The following is a 15,589-nucleotide window of genomic DNA, read 5'->3' as shown; positions in this document are numbered from 1 at the left end:
CAGAACGATATTAAAAGCACAGAAAGTGCACAATACAGAAAACAAAAATGTGCTTACTTCCAGTGACTGAAAGGATGAAAACAGTGGGATGGCTAAGCACTTGTGTGGTCAGCAGTATGGACAAAACAAGACAACAATGGTATTTTCCATCTCCAAGATAACACCTGATCATACCTCTCAACTGTCCATATTTTCAAAGAATGTCCAGATTTTTGCCTCATGCTTTTAGTCTGTTCCTTAAAATGTTGGTTTTCTGGCAAACTGGTATATCACAGATGACTAAATTCAAAAAAATAACAACAGACATTTCAATTTCAGACTTCATACCCTTCAGAAAATGTATGCTAATGCAAAACCTGTTATTCCATCAATCTTCAAGTTTGTTAGAACAATATTTTAAAAATGTTCTATGGCCTTTGTCCCCTGATTATTTATGGCTTTGCCCAGACTTCTTGCGCTAACAGGTTGAGAGGCATTGCACCTGATAAATCTCGGTGCAAAAGGCCAGATGTACTCTCACACACATTAGCAGGTACCTCACTCTGTGCTTTGGGACCGGACAGGTGCAAAATAAAAGGTATGCCTCCAGAAACAGAAGGCACACCTTGAATCACAAGATAGACAATATAGGTAATCTTCACATAACGTCTGTGACAGTTTCTATCCCACTAAATGATAAGCAACTAGGACATTAAAGGAACACCATATACTTCAGATTGTGCTTCTCTGAACATCCTCCTGCACAATGTCCGACCACATTTACATCCGCTTAGCAAAGTATGGACATAAATGCAGTCGGACATTATGTAGGAGGACGCTAAGTGATGCACACCTGTATCAACAAGTAAAGAACAGCACAGCTTTTCAGCAAACTGTCTCTCAGGAATAATAGAGACTGCAAGGAGGACAAGGTATCTCCATACTGAAGTTTGTACAATTACTCATTTGGTGAGAGGAAGTCAACATTTTCTAGTTAAAGACTGTAGCATTCTAAGGCTCAAGGCTCTACAAGGAGCTTAAAACAGTGTGATGGTTCCTTCGGGCAAAATCTACAAACATCTCAAAGCGACTAAAATGGATCGAGGCTAATTATCTCATGGACAATATTTGTTTTGGAATAAACAATCTAAGTCCTCCCCAAATATGCAACAGGATAAGGCAGAATTATTAAATTTTTCTTAGGCTTGGTGAAAATACATCTGCAAAGCAAAACGTTTCTATCAATTCATACAGCGCCTAAATATCATGGTCATATTTTGGCAAGTAGCATCTTAGGATTTGGTGTCACAGACAGGGGATTCAGTATCTGTCAGCCTGGAATAAAATGTGAAACCAACCAAAGTGCTATATTGTTAATCTGATTGTCTACAAAGTACAAGTAATAGACAGGAAATTAGAAGTTATGTCCTTACCATAAAGTTCCATGTGGAGTGTTCATCTCGCCTTTGTTCTTACACCTGGGTTCGGAGCCGATCCTCGGCTCCGTGTCGGCCACTTTGCAAGCTCTGCATCGAGAAGAAGAAGCTCGAGACCAACCTAACTCCCACAATCCCCCTCTGCCTTTACCTCAGATCTAGTTTGCAAGCAAACCAGACGTCAGAGAGAGAAACACATTCATGCCAAAACAACATAACTGCAAGAACACTTATACATACATACATACATACATATATATATATATATATATATATATATATATACATATACACAACAACTGCAAAATGCAGAAGCAGAATAACCAAACCAGGCACCAAACTGTACGTTCTTCCTGAGGGTGGGAGGGTGGGAATGTAAGAACAAAGGCGAGATGAACACTCCACATGGAAAGTTATGGTAAGGACATAACTTCTAAATGTGAGAGTGTTCGATCTCGCCGTTTGTTCTTACACCTGGGTAGCGTCCCTAGCTCCATGTTCCTGAGGAACTCATGGGAGAACGTTCTTGAGCACAGTGGAACCAAAGGTTGCCCTGTCCCTAGAAACCCTGTCTACCTTGTAATGAGAAATGAATGTATGTGGCTTAGACCAAGTGGCAGCTGCACAAATAGTGTCTAATGGTAAGCGAGCTGCATGAGCCAGGGATGTAGAAACTGATCTTGTAGAGTGCCCCTTAGGTTTGACAGGTAAAGTTTGTTCTGAAGAATCATAAACGAAAATAATGCAATCAGTTAGCCATTTGGAAAGGGTTCGTTTAGTAACTGCTACACCTTTCCTGCTATCAGCAAAAGCTACAAAAAGTTGATCAGATTTCCTGTGATCCTTTGTTCTGTCCAAGTAAAATCTAAGTTGTCTATGAACATCCAACTTGTGTAACATATACTCCAACTTATTGGAGTGATTTTTGAAAAAGGTAGGCAGTTCAATGGATTGATTAATGTTATTAATAGAGAAAACTTTGGGGAGAAAGGATGGATTAGTGCGAAGAGATACTCTGTCAGAGTGAAAGATCAGATAAGGGTGTTTAATGGAAAGGGTGTTTAATGGAAAGAGCCTGAAGCTCAGACACTCGCCTAGCGGATGTAATGGCTACCAAAAAGAGGGTCTTCCACGACAAATACTTCAATGGACAAGAGGAGGCTGGCTCAAATGGAGGTAACATCAATTTAGATAATAAAAGATTTAGATTCCAAGGAGATGTAGGAGTTCTAACTGGTGGTCTAATATGGAAAGATCCTTTTAAAAAGGCCTTACAAAGTCTGTGAGCCATAATGGGTGCCCCACATTCTTCCACATGAAAGTTGGAAATGGCAGCCAATTGCACTCTTAAAGTGGCTGGAGAAGCTCCTTGGTGGAACAAATTCTGTTAAAAACTCCAAGATCTTGTTTAAAGGAGCTATAACAGGGTCCAAATGCTGTGTATTTGCCCAGAACACAAAACGCTTCCATTTACTAGTGTAGGTCTTTGTAGTGGAAGCTTTATGAGAAGCCACTAGTATATTCTGAACTGCAGGTGAGAGAAGATCAGACCTGGCTAAGTAGGGAAGCGGAGCAGCCAAGCTGCTAGATGGAGTGACAAGAGCGAGGGGTGGGGAGCCCCTGACGAGTGGGTCAGTAGATCTGGTTCCGGGTCCAGGATCCAGGGTCCCCGAATGCGGTATGCCAGAAGAAAGGGAAACCAAATTTGACGAGGCCAGAATGGGGCAATGAGGATAATTGTCCTTTGCAGGTTGTTGGCTTTCTGCAGAAACTTTGCAATCAGGGGAAAGGGAGGAAAAGCGTACAGGAGACCCGGGGCCAATCGTGAACCAGCGCGTCCCTGGGGACTTCCCCTGGAGGGGGTAATAGGGCAAAGTAGCTCCTGCATTTGGCGTTCATTGGAGACGCAAAAAGATCGCAGGAAGGCTGGCCCCACTTGCGAAAAATCTTCTTCGCAACTGACTGTTTGAGGGACCACTCGTGAGGCAACAGGATTGCTCTGCTCAGCCTGTCGGCTATGACGTTGGATGACCCCGGGATATGCGTTGCGATCAGAAAGCGACCCGTGGACTCCGCCCATTGCCAGATTCTCATGGCCTCTCTGCATAGCTGATAAGACTTGGTTCCCCCTTGTTTGTTTATGTACCAGACTACGGACATGTTGTCTGTCTGAACTGCAATAGTCCCTAGAGGAAGAAGGGGAGCAAAGTGTTGCAACGCTAGAAACACTGCCCTCAACTCTAGAACATTGATGTGCAGATTGTACTCTAAATCGGTCCATTCGCCTTGGACTGTCTGTCCCTGATAGATGCCCCCCCCCACCCTATCAGGGAAGCGTCCGTGGTCACCGTAGCTGTCAGCGTGGGTAGCACAAATGGTCTTCCGCTGGAAAGGTTGCAAGTTTGAAGCCACCAGGCTAGGTGTGATTTGCATGTGTTTGTGATCAGAATTTCGTGTGTCAGAGGTAGTTGTTGGAATGACCATTGTGCAAACAGTAGCCATTGCAGAACTCTCATGTGCAGTCTTCCCAATGGTATCGCAATGAGGGAAGCTGCCATGAGACCCAAAACCTTCAGAACCAGTTTTGCTGGGGATTTTCTGGATGACAGAAGAAGAGATATGTGGCTTTGTAGTGAGGCTATCCTTTCTGGAGGAAGCCTTAGAATTAAATGATGCGTATCCAATTCTGCTCCTATGAATGAGATATGCTGTGATGGCTGTAGTGAAGATTTTTCAAAATTTACGGAAATTCCGAGGTGAACGCAAAGCTGTAGTGTGTAATCCCTGGCCTGAATCAGTTGACGCTGGGTGGTGGCAGAAAGGAGCCAGTCATCTAGATATGGAAACACCTGGAATCCCAGGCGTCTCAGGTGAGACGCAACCACTGCCATGCATTTGGTGAAAACCCTGGGGGCTGAGGTCAGACCAAAGGGCAGGGCTCGAAAATGAAAGTGGCTGGCTCCCAGCCGGAAGCGCAAGTGATCCCTGGACGCCCTGGCCATTTTGATGTGGTAGTATGCGTCCTTCAGATCTATTGAGCACATCCAGTCGTCGTCCTGTAAAAATGGAAGGATCGATTGAAGCGTGACCATTCGGAACTTTTCTTTCTTGACGAAGGTATTGAGGTTGCTTAGGTCCAGAATCGGCCTCCAGTCCCCTGTCTTCTTTGGAACTAAAAAGAACCTTGAGTAAGTTCCGAATCCTCTTTGGTCCGCTGGGACTGGTTGGATGACTCTTTTCTCTAGCAGCTTTGAAATTTCTATAGCTGCCGGGTCTCGCAGATGGGGCGGCACATCTGGGAGTCTTCTCTTCTGAATGGGGGGCAATAGGAAGTGTATTCTGTAGCCTCTGGTAACAACGCTTTTTACCCAGTTGTCTGATGTAAGATTTTGCCAGGCCTGAGGGTATAAAGCTAAGCGACCCCCGACTGCCTCCAGAGCAGGACAGTCGGGCCTCCTCTCAGGAGTGCTGGAAAGGTTTTCCAGGGGATGTATCCCTGTCACCTTGGTTTTGCGGACCCCCTCTGCCGCCAGGGCGGCGTCTTCCACCTCTGCCCCCTCCTCTGCCTCTAGAGGGGGCATCACCCTGTGTGCCTGGGAAAGATCCTTGGGGTTTTCGAAACCACATTTTTCCACCACGTTGCCCTTTGGGGTACGGTCTGGATGGGTGGAAAAACGGACTCCGACAGCAGACAGAGTCTTTCCCTCCTGCTCACACCGGGTAAGGGTTTCCTTTACTTTGGGGCCAAAGAGAGTGGCACCATCAAATGGGGCGTTAGTAAAGGAAGACTTGAAGGCTTCCGCAAATGAACATAAGCGCATCCAGGATTGTCTACGAAGAGCAATCGCTGAAGCTGCTGCCCTACTCGATCCTTCGGCTGCGTATGAGATCAGCCTCATGGACGAGTTTACAATGGATGTAAGGGTATTGAGATGTGCTGTAACTTTGTCTGAAACAGCAGCATCTGTAGTACCCTGGAGGGTATCTCCCAACTCTTTGATTAGATCCCTCTGTAGCAGTGTGAAGTGGGTCAAATAGTTCAGGGATCGCATAGAAAAAGCCGCTGAACTAAAAATGCGCTTCCCGTACCTGTCCATAGTCCTAGAATCTCTGTTAGGCGGATGGACAGATGAGGAAGATTCCGACATCTCCTTTTTCGTGGCCGCTGCCACCACCATAGCGTCCACTGGCACTCCCTTCGTTAGATAAGCCTTATCCTGAGGGGCAGTAATATACTTGTTAGGCTTTCTAGGGACTGCCTCCACCGTGTCAGGCGACTCCCACGCCCTTCGAGCAATCAGCTCCATCAATTCGGGCGGAGTGACCCGGGAGGAGGAAGGGTGAGCACCGAATGCCTTCAGCAAGACTGACTCATCCTCAGAAGGGGGGAGGGATTGCCAATCACCTCTCTGCTTTAGGATCTCCAGGATGTCAGAAAAAGAGACATCCTCTGAGGGTGACTTTGGGGACCCTTCTGACTCATCCAAGTCAGTGTCCGATGTCAATGATTCTTGTGGAGAATCTAAGTGTCTCCTCTTACACAGTCTTTTCCTAGGGACTTATTCGAGGGGAGCATCCGAAGAAGCCTCCGAGGAAGAGGGGGCACCCTCCAGGGGTGGCTGAGACACAGGTGCTCGACGCTTAGATGTAGCCGTGGGTGCAGAGGAGGATAACGGTCCTTTATGGGGAGGAGAAACTGTTTCTGCTGATGTGGTTGTCTGGGTAGACAACACCTTCCTCATGAGGTCGAAGGCCCCCGGGTCCCGAGTCGAGGTATCTCCCGGTTCCGAGGAAATGGGAAGAATCCCCGAGACAGGCACCGAAGGCATCGACCCCGAGGACGGAGCCGAGTCGATCCGAGCCGAGGCCCCGAGAGGGAGAGTCGGAACCGAAACATCAGTCCGACTCTCGGTCCCAGAACCAAGGATGGATCTTCGGCTCCGAGACTCCGGTACCGGATCCGACAGAGTCGAGGTGAACGGAGCCGACCGAGAGAAGGACGGTTCTGGCACCGAGGGCTCCACAATCAGCAGATCAGCCTCTTCCGGCTCCGAAGACTGGACAGGTCTCGGAGGAGGAACAGATGGAGATAAGGGAAGGCCTTCGAGTCTCGACACCAACTGAGAGGAGACCGAGATGAGTTTGGATAAGGCCGTATTCTCCATTAACTTCTGCACCACGCGGTCTACATCGGTGTCGGAAAGGGGTCTGGAAGAGCGCGTTGAAGGAATCGAAGACGGAGCCGACCTCAACAGTGTCGGGGGAGGGAGCTCCGTCACCGGTTCCAAGACTCGAGGCTCGGAAACTGACAACAGTTGAACACTCGGCCCCGAAGTCTGTGGAACCGGTGATCAAACTTTAACTGAAGAGCTCGGAGCCAATGACCTGGGCTCTGACGTCTTTGATTCTTTCAAGGATTTGGATGCCTGGTCTGATGCATCCAGAGCCTCTTGAAAGGTAGGTTTTAAAAGACCCCTATCCATAAGTTTCCTGCGCCTATCTGTCATGACCCTTCCACTGAAAGAATGACAAATTGAACAGTCTTCTTGCAGATGGAGAGGGCCAAGACAGTAGACGCAGGAACTATGGTTATCAGTCACTGACATCTTTTGCCCACATTGGCAACGCTTAAATCCAGACTTAGCTTTCTCAGACATCTTAGATAGAGCTAACAAAGATAAGGTTAGTAAAATGTCAAGTCCAGTAGGTATGTCTAATCCGGTAATTAGTCAAATCCAGTAAAATGTCAATCCGGTAGTCAATCCAGTAAAGGTGGGGTTAGGCCCCGAGGGAAAACTCTAATAAAGTTTAAATAACTTTATATGGAACCGAGGATTCCTCGAAACACAATAACACCATACACACACAGTCACTTAGATAACTTTTAGAAAAGAAATTCTTAAGATATACAAGAAAAAACATATAAATCTTAGCTTAAGGTTGCTCGAGCTAATCAAACTGATGCGAACGCTGCAGTGGCAAACTAGATCTGAGGTAAAGGCAGAGGGGGATTTGTGGGAGTTAGGTTGGTCTCAAGCTTCTTCTTCTCGATGCAGAGCTTGCAAAGCGGCCGACACGGAGCTGAGGATCGGCTCCGAACCCAGGTGTAAGAACAAACGGCGAGATCCAACACTCTCACATTATCTCATTCCCTACTGTGCCTTTTTAAGATCTCTTCAAAAAGTAAGACAAATAGGAAATAAAAATATCCAAGATAAAACAGAGTTGAAGATGGCTCTGCTAAATTCCAGAACCCTCAACAGAGTGATTTTCTCTGCCTGAAGTGCTACCCAACATGTTATATTCTCCTACATGGCAAGATTTCTTTACTAATAACCAGAATATAAAGGTCAATGAAAATACAATCCTAGGTGAAGGTGGATTTTAAAACTGCAAGATGACCATACACCTGAATTAAATGCTTCAGTTAGTTTAAAACCTGTATTAAAACAAAAGCAAATGAAACTGAAGCGAATGTTGCTACTGACTGCCTGTATCTGTTGTACTTTTTAAGTTGCTTTTGAATGTACCTTTTATATGTGTTGCTGTGTCTTTAAACTTTAAGATCTCTGTATAACAAGCTGAGCTCTTATTGGGTGATGGATCATATGTTCTATTTAAAAACTCAGCATCTGATCTGTGTTTTATATCCACCGAAGAAGGGATTATTGCGGAAAGCTCTGCTATTTGTATCAAAATAAGTAGGTTTTTTATTTCTGATGTTGAGATCCATTTTTTATTGTTTTTACTATTTTTGTTGTATTTAATCTGTTGATCTCAAATACTCAGTTGTACTGACTGAAGCTGACTGAGGTACTGGTATTAACCAGATGTTTAGCAGCAGCTGGGTTCACTAGAGGAATAGCTGATGGGTCAGACGTGCGATGACTATACAGAAACGTACAAGACTGAGAAACTTTATACAATCCATCTGATTTCTCTGGTGCAGCAGGCATGTTATAAGGCAAATTGCAGGCTCTAACAAAAGCATCCTCCAGTGCTGAAAGAACAGCAGGAACTGGAGTAAGTTCTAGAAAATACAGTTGTAATAAAATCATTACACTTCTTCAGGGACAGTGGAATATCATTATGTTCCTAACTGAACTGACTCATTTTGAAAAGAGATTCAGGGAAAGAGAATCCTTCAAAGGGACTGGCAGAAGCCACATTCTCCTCATACTCCATTAGAAACCAGAGGAGACAAACAGAACCTGTCCTTTAATAATAATTGTGTGGGTCAAAAAACTGAACCTCTTCAGAAAATGAAAAGTCCATTTTTCTTTTACCAGAAAAGCTAAATGGGAAGAGTCAGGAACCTGAACTAAACCCTAAGCCAAGTCCAAATAAATCAGTCCTGTCCAAAGTGACTGAAACGGATGAGGATAAATGTCAAAGTTTTTTTTTACTGCTTTTTGGAAGGAATCTCTGAAGAAACACACCCATTTTTGCTAGGCAAAACCTCCCAAGGGATAGGCACAGCAGTCTGGCTAGGCTAGACAGCTGATTCTTCTTCCAAGGCCAAGTGAGTCTCCCCTTGCCCACCAAGGGCAATCCAACAACCACAGAATATGGTTCTAACCCCTGCTCCATGATGATTACTGGGACTATACCAGAGGGCAACAAGGAAAAAGATGAGTGTTCTACAGAACCAGAAACAGAGCTACAACAGTCTCACCCAGTTGTGGCATAGGTACTTTAGCAGCCTGCTGTGGTTGCAACATATGCTTATTAATTTTCTTCTTTTTGTGTTAGACAGGAGGAAAGAACAGAAGAACCAGCAGAATGCTCCATGGTTAAACCAAGAATACATAAAACATGCCCGACTCCTGGAGAAGCCTGGCAGCAGTAGCAGGTTAAAAAAAAAGTAAAAAATCAATTTAAACATTTACCCAGCCCCCAAAATTAAAATAACACAGCTTTTACAAAGGAAAACATAGCTGTAAATTCGTTTAAACAACTTTCTTCCACAAAAGTAACATTCCTTCTTAAAAGTTACTGAAAGTGAGGTGGAAGTCAATAAAACACCTTTTTTCTTTAAAATGCATATTTTCTCAGAAAAAAATTCAGTTTCCATCATAAAAAGTAAATGTGGTACGCTCTCCCCCCCCCCCCCAAAAGGGAAAGCATCTGCCCAGCAATGGAAAACATAAGTTAACTGTCGCTCCTCGAAAACCCACAAAAAGAGCATTCTTTAGCAGCAGGAAACCTCTGAAGTGCTTGGTGCCCAAACTATTACTTTTAGTCAGCTCAGATCAAGATGACTAACAGTTTGGACAAATGGAAGTCCCCTTAAAGGTTAGGAAGTTGGCCAGCTAATGTATCCTGTGAAAGATGCAGCCCATATTGCAAAGGCTACTGCAGTAGCGATTATAATCACGTACATCTGAAAACGGTCTGAGCTGGCTACTCTTTATACCTGGAGTGTGGTAACATCACTAGGAGGAGAGATCAACCTAACCAGGGAGCAAGGTATAGAGCTCACAAAGTCAGGTTGTATGTTGGACTGTCTGCAGCAGAGCTCCCAAATGTTTCTATTAAAACAGTGATCTGTACGAAGGACATCCTAGATGCTGAATTCAGATGGTCACCATCTTGCTACCAGAATTTGTGGTATCAGGTCACCACAGCAAAAAAATCACTTGCAACTTGCTGCCATCATGTCACAAACATTAACAGACTTAATTTTTTACAAGTAAGCCACTAAATTAATACAGCTTTTCAGCAAATGCATATAGTTTACACTCTGTCTGAAACATTAGAGCTCTACATGAAAAACTGCTCACTAGCTACAGCTGCTGCCAATTCTATGAAGTCAATATAACGTGATAAAGACTTAAACATACAGGCTCATAAAAAGTGAAAGATCAAATCAAGAAACATCATTAAACCCTTGAGGGAAAATGTCAGGAATACCAATAATCATTTATCTTAAAATTTCTACAGTGTTATACAGATGCTCTATTTTCCTTCATAGCCTAGCAAGTGCATAATAATGCACTGTGTCTCTCATTTTTTGTACACCATTATAATTTTTCCTCCATATTTTCTTCAGTTATTTCATTATCAGACTCACTTTTCCATTAGTTAGGCTGGAATGTGAGTGGGACACAGAATACATTCCCTAACATGTGCACTGAAAGCAGCTACAATACCAGGCGCTAGTTTGCCAACTTCTTTTGAAACTTCGAAAAATAAAAAAGGATTTGTATACACTTTGTTGAACAGTTAGTCCCCACTTGACCAACTGCCACTTTTCAAGGGAGAACAGATGCGGTATTCACACTGACTATGAGAAATTTGGCCAGGGCACTGGGGAACTTCCCATACTCTCTGAGCACTAGACTGCATCAGAGGGCTGTCACTAGTGCTTGCAGAACTCTAGGATGGAATCTAGTATAAGTAATAGTGAGGAGCAGAGCAATGTAAAATCATTTGAAAATACAGAGAAGGAAGATGAACAAAAAAATGTAATGGATAAGGTGGCAGATGCCAATGTGGAGACATCGAGGGGATTCTGTTGTAGTAATGGATGATACAAATATGCAGCATTTAGTTGCTTCTCAGACAGATTTTGTGCAGGAAAGCATTGTAATAACAGATGGAGGATGGCGAAATAGAGAAAGTACACTTGTGTACACTTACCATAAATGTAGATGTTCCAGTGTATTCACTGTTGCAGTCATCACACTTGGGTTATCTGCCTGCAGGTAGCCCTCAGTCGGTCCGAATACCTGAGTCTTATGATTTCTCCGTCGGATGTTGTTGTTTCTTCCATGACATCAGGTTGCCAGGGGTATGAAACAGGCAGCCGACGCCATTACATCAGTTTTTCTTTCTCCAAATGTCAGGAGCCCCCAAATAGGAATCTAGTATATGGTGGGGAACACCACCAGTAAAAAGTAAATACCAGTGTCATTAAGAATGGCCACAGAGAGGAGAGGTAGAAAGACAGAGAAAGCCAGGGGGCTGGAGGGAGGGTAACCAGGACTGCAACAGTGAATACACTAACATCTACATTTATGGTAAGTGTACACAACTGTACTATGTTCTTCGTGTTTCACTGTTGCAATCTTCACACTTGGGTTGATTCCCAAAGCTGAGGAAGGGTGGATACAGTCAAGAAGTGCTAGGGCTGGCTAGTTGGCCTTGCAAGACTGCTGTAGTAAATTCAGATCTGGATTTAGAAAAAAGTGGTAATGCTTGGTGAAGGTGTGAACAGAACTCCATGTTGCAGCTTCCAGACTGTCTCTGGTAGGGACTCCCCTTAGAAATGCTGTAGAGGTGGAAGTAGCCCTAGTGGAATGTGGTCTGATCCCCTGTGGGGTAGGTTTTCCATGGTGCTTGTAGCAGAAATGGATGCAGTGTGCTATCCATTTGGAGATGGTTTGCTTTGAAATGGCCTTACCCTCTGCCCCTGCAGCAAAGCTGACTAGCAGCTCGTCAGATTTTCTGAAAGGTTTAGTCCTGTCAAGGTAGAACCTGAGCTGTCTGTTCACATCCAAGGAGTGCAGGATCCTTTCCCCTTTATTCTGAGGGTTAGGGCAGAAGGTTGGCAAATGGATGGATTGGTTTAGAGCCACACTGGACACCACCTTAGACATAAAGGGCAGGTTAGTCCTGAGGGAAACCCTGTCAGTATGGAAAATAATGAAGGGTTCCATAGCTATTAGTGCCTGTAACTCAGACACTCTTCTTGTTGAGGTTATGGCTAAAAGCAAGGCTGTTTTCCAAGAGAGGAAATTTAACTCTGCTGAAGCTGAAGGTTCAAAAGGGGGAAGTGTGAGCTTTTCCAGTACAAAGTTAAGGTCCCCGGCAGGGGTGGGTGCTCTCCTAGGGAGCCTTAAATTGTTAGCCCCTCTCAGGAACTGTTTCATGAGAGGGTGAGAAAATAGAGGTGGCTCAGTATTATAATGAGCTGAGATGGCAGAGGCATGAATCTTAATGGAGGAAAAGGATAGGCCTCTGAAGTAGCTCTGCTAGGTAATCCAGAATTAGAGGTAAGGAGGGCACTGCTGTATCCTTCCCTTGAGACTGACTCCAAGAACAATATCTTTTCCACTTTTCAGCATAAGATGTCCTAATACTAGGCTTTCTGGCTTCAAGAATGATGTCTAGCATCTGTTTGCTGAGGGTTGCTGGTGGTGTATGCAAGGGATAAGCCAGGCTGCAAGGTTTAGGGATTGCGATTGTGGATGCAGAATCTGTCCCTCCTGCTGAGACAGCAGGGTAGGAGTCTGGTGAAGATGCCAGGGTGGCACTGTTAGACTGCGCAAGAGTGGGTACCAGTGCTGGCGTGGCCAGTCTGGGGCAATAAGAACTGCCCTTGGCCTGTCCTGTTTTATCTTGAGTAGTACTTTTGAGAGGAGGGGAAGAGGGGGAAAGGCATAAATTGAGAGGTTTTCCCATTTAAAGGATAGGGCATCCACCTTTCAGGCCCTGTTGTGTGGGTTCCTGGAACAGAATTTGTTCAACTGGTGGTTCTCGGGGGAGGCAAATATGTCCACCTCATGTGTCCCCCACCTCTGGATCAGAAGGCTGAAGGTGTTGGGCTCCAATTTTCCTGGAACAGAATTTGTTCAACTGGTGGTTCTCGGGGGAGGCAAATAGGTCCACCTCATGTGTCCCCCACCTCTGGATCAGAAAGCTGAAGGTGTTGGGCTCCAATTTCCACTCGTGTGGGTCTAGGAGATTTCTGCTCAAGTCGTCTGCCAGTGAATCTTGTTTGCCAGGCAGGGATTGAGCTTGTAGATGCACTTAGCTGCTCAAGGCTGTGTTCCACAAGGTCATGGCTAACCTGCAGAGTGGGTAACAATGGGTTCCCTCATGCTTGTTTATGTACCACATAACTGTGGTGTTGTCTGTTTTTATAAGCAGTTGTCCTGGAAGGATTAGGTATTTGAAGGCTGTCAGAGCATTCTGTACAGCTAGCATCTCTTTTTAACTGAGGTTCAGGAGAATCTGGGCTGGGCTCCAGTGGCCCTGAATGCATTTGCCTGCCATTTGAGCCCCTCATGCATAGTCTGATGCATCTATTGTCAGGGTTTGGGCGGTGAGGGGTTAAGTGAAAAGCAGCCCCTTGCTGTGGTTACATGTTTCTGTCCACCAAAGGAACTCTGCCCTTAGACAAGGAATGATTGATATGACTGTCCTGGGAATGCTGGCACCAAAGACTTTTTAAGTACCACTGAAGTTTCCTCATATGCAGTCTTGCATATGGATTTAACAGAATACATGAGGCTATGAACCCTAGAGCTTGCAGTATTTTTCTTCCAGATAGCTGGGTTCTGGTGGCCATTTATTTGAAGTAGTTTGTCAGATACACCTGTTTTTTTCTGAAGTGAAACATGCCATCTGGGAAGTTGTGTCCAAGCTTGCTCCCAGGAATACAATCTTTTGACTGGGCACCAGTTGTGATTTATTTTCTTTGATGGTGTACCCCAATGATGTGAAAAGGCTTTTTACAAATGTCAGGTGCTGAAGTAGCAATTCCTGACTGTTCGCCTGAATCAGGCAGTCATCCAAGTATGGGAAAATTTGGATAATTCCCTGCCTGCAGTATGCAATAACTGGAGCCAAGCACTTTGTGAATACTCTGGGCACAGTAGAAAAGCCAAAGGGAAGTGCAGAGAAAGTACAGTTGTGTACACTTACCATAAATGTAGATGCTCAAGTGTATTCACTGTTGCAGTCATTACATTTGGGTTATCTGCTTGCAGGTAGCCCTCAGTCGGCCTGATTAACAAAGTCTTGGGTCCTGCATCAGTTGCTGTCCCTTCTTCCATGACGTCAGGTCGTCAGGGGTATAAAACATGCAGCCAACACCATTGCATCAGTTTTTCTTGCCCCAGATGTCAGGTCCCCCCCTAATGGGAAGCAATTAAATATAAAAGTACAATGATATACCTCCAACAAAAAATCAAATACACCAAAAAGCTTTTAAGCATAGTAAAGGAAAGTAGAGTTATAGCCAAAGCAAGTTAGGGGACTGGAGAGAGGGTAACCAGGACTGCAACAGTGAATACACTCCAACATCTACATTTATTGTAAGTGTACACAACTGTAATATGTTCTTCGTGTTTCACTGTTGCAGTCATTACATTTGGGTAGATTCCCAAAGCTATGGTTGGGAGGAGGAACTTAGATAGCATTAGGACCAGCTATAAGGCCCTGCAAGACTGCAGTGGCAAAGCCAGCTCTGGATTTAGACAAAATTGGCAAATGATAATGCTTGGTGAAAGTATGTACAGAACTCCAGATAGTAGCTTCTAGGATGTCCCTGGAAGGGACGGCTCTGAGAAAGGCTGTAGAAGTAGATGCAACCCTGGTGGCGTGAGGTCTGATCCCCTGAGGGGATAGGGTTTCCATGGTGCTTATAGCAGAAATTAATGCAATGGCCTATCCATTTAGAAATTGTTTGCTTTGAAATAGCCTTCCCCTCTGCCTCTGCAACAAATGCCACCAGCAGTTGTTCAGATTTTCTTTGAGGTTTAGTCCTGTCCAAGTAGAATCTTGTCTGTGCACATCTAATGAATGCAGTATCCCTTCCCCTTTGTTCTGTGGATTGGGAAAGAAGGTTGGCAAATGAATGGACTGATTAAGAGCCACACTGGATACCACCTTGGGCATGAAAGATGGATTGGTTCTGAGGAACACCTTGTCCACATGAAAGATGATGAAAGGCTCCACTGCCAAAAGGGCCTGTAATTCAGATACCCTTCTAGCTGAAGTGACTGCTAAAAGGAAAGCTGTTTTCCAAGAAAGAAATTTAAAGTTTGCAGTAGCAGCTGGCATGAAAGGAGGTAGAGTGAGTCTCTCCAAAACAAAGTTATAGTCCCAGGGTGGGGTTGGAGCTCACCTGGGTGGTCTCAAATTTTTGGCCCTCTGAGGAACTGCTTGAGCAGTGGATGAGAGAAGAGGGGAGGCTCTGTGTTATAATGAGCTGAAATGGCTGAGGCGTGGATTTTAATGGAGGAAAACGACAGGTCCCTGTGAAGCATCTCAGCTAAGTATTGTTAAATCCGATGTAAATTGGGCACTGCTGTGCTCATCCCTTGAGATTGGTTCCAGGCACAGAATCTTTTCCATTTTTCAGCATAAGATTTTCTAGCACTAGGCCTCCTTGCCTCTAAAATGATATCCATCACAGGTTTACTGAGGGATGATAAAGGAGAGAT

The 15,589-nt window shown here is 44.7% G+C and overlaps 1 protein-coding gene across 1 annotated transcript in view; it reads right to left on the bottom strand.

Moving 5' to 3' along the window:
* The window catches only part of ESS2 (ess-2 splicing factor homolog), a 508,376-nt gene that overhangs the window by 357,247 nt on the left and 135,540 nt on the right, over window positions 1–15,589 (bottom strand). The gene's annotated exons all lie outside the window — the stretch shown is intronic.

The sequence above is a fragment of the Protopterus annectens genome, chromosome 4.part0 (assembly GCF_019279795.1).
Source record: "Protopterus annectens isolate FY-2018-M chromosome 4.part0, PAN1.0, whole genome shotgun sequence".
Lineage (NCBI taxonomy): Eukaryota > Metazoa > Chordata > Ceratodontiformes > Protopteridae > Protopterus > Protopterus annectens.
Note: the sequence above shows the minus strand (reverse complement) of the source record. Positions and strands in the feature narration are given on the sequence as shown.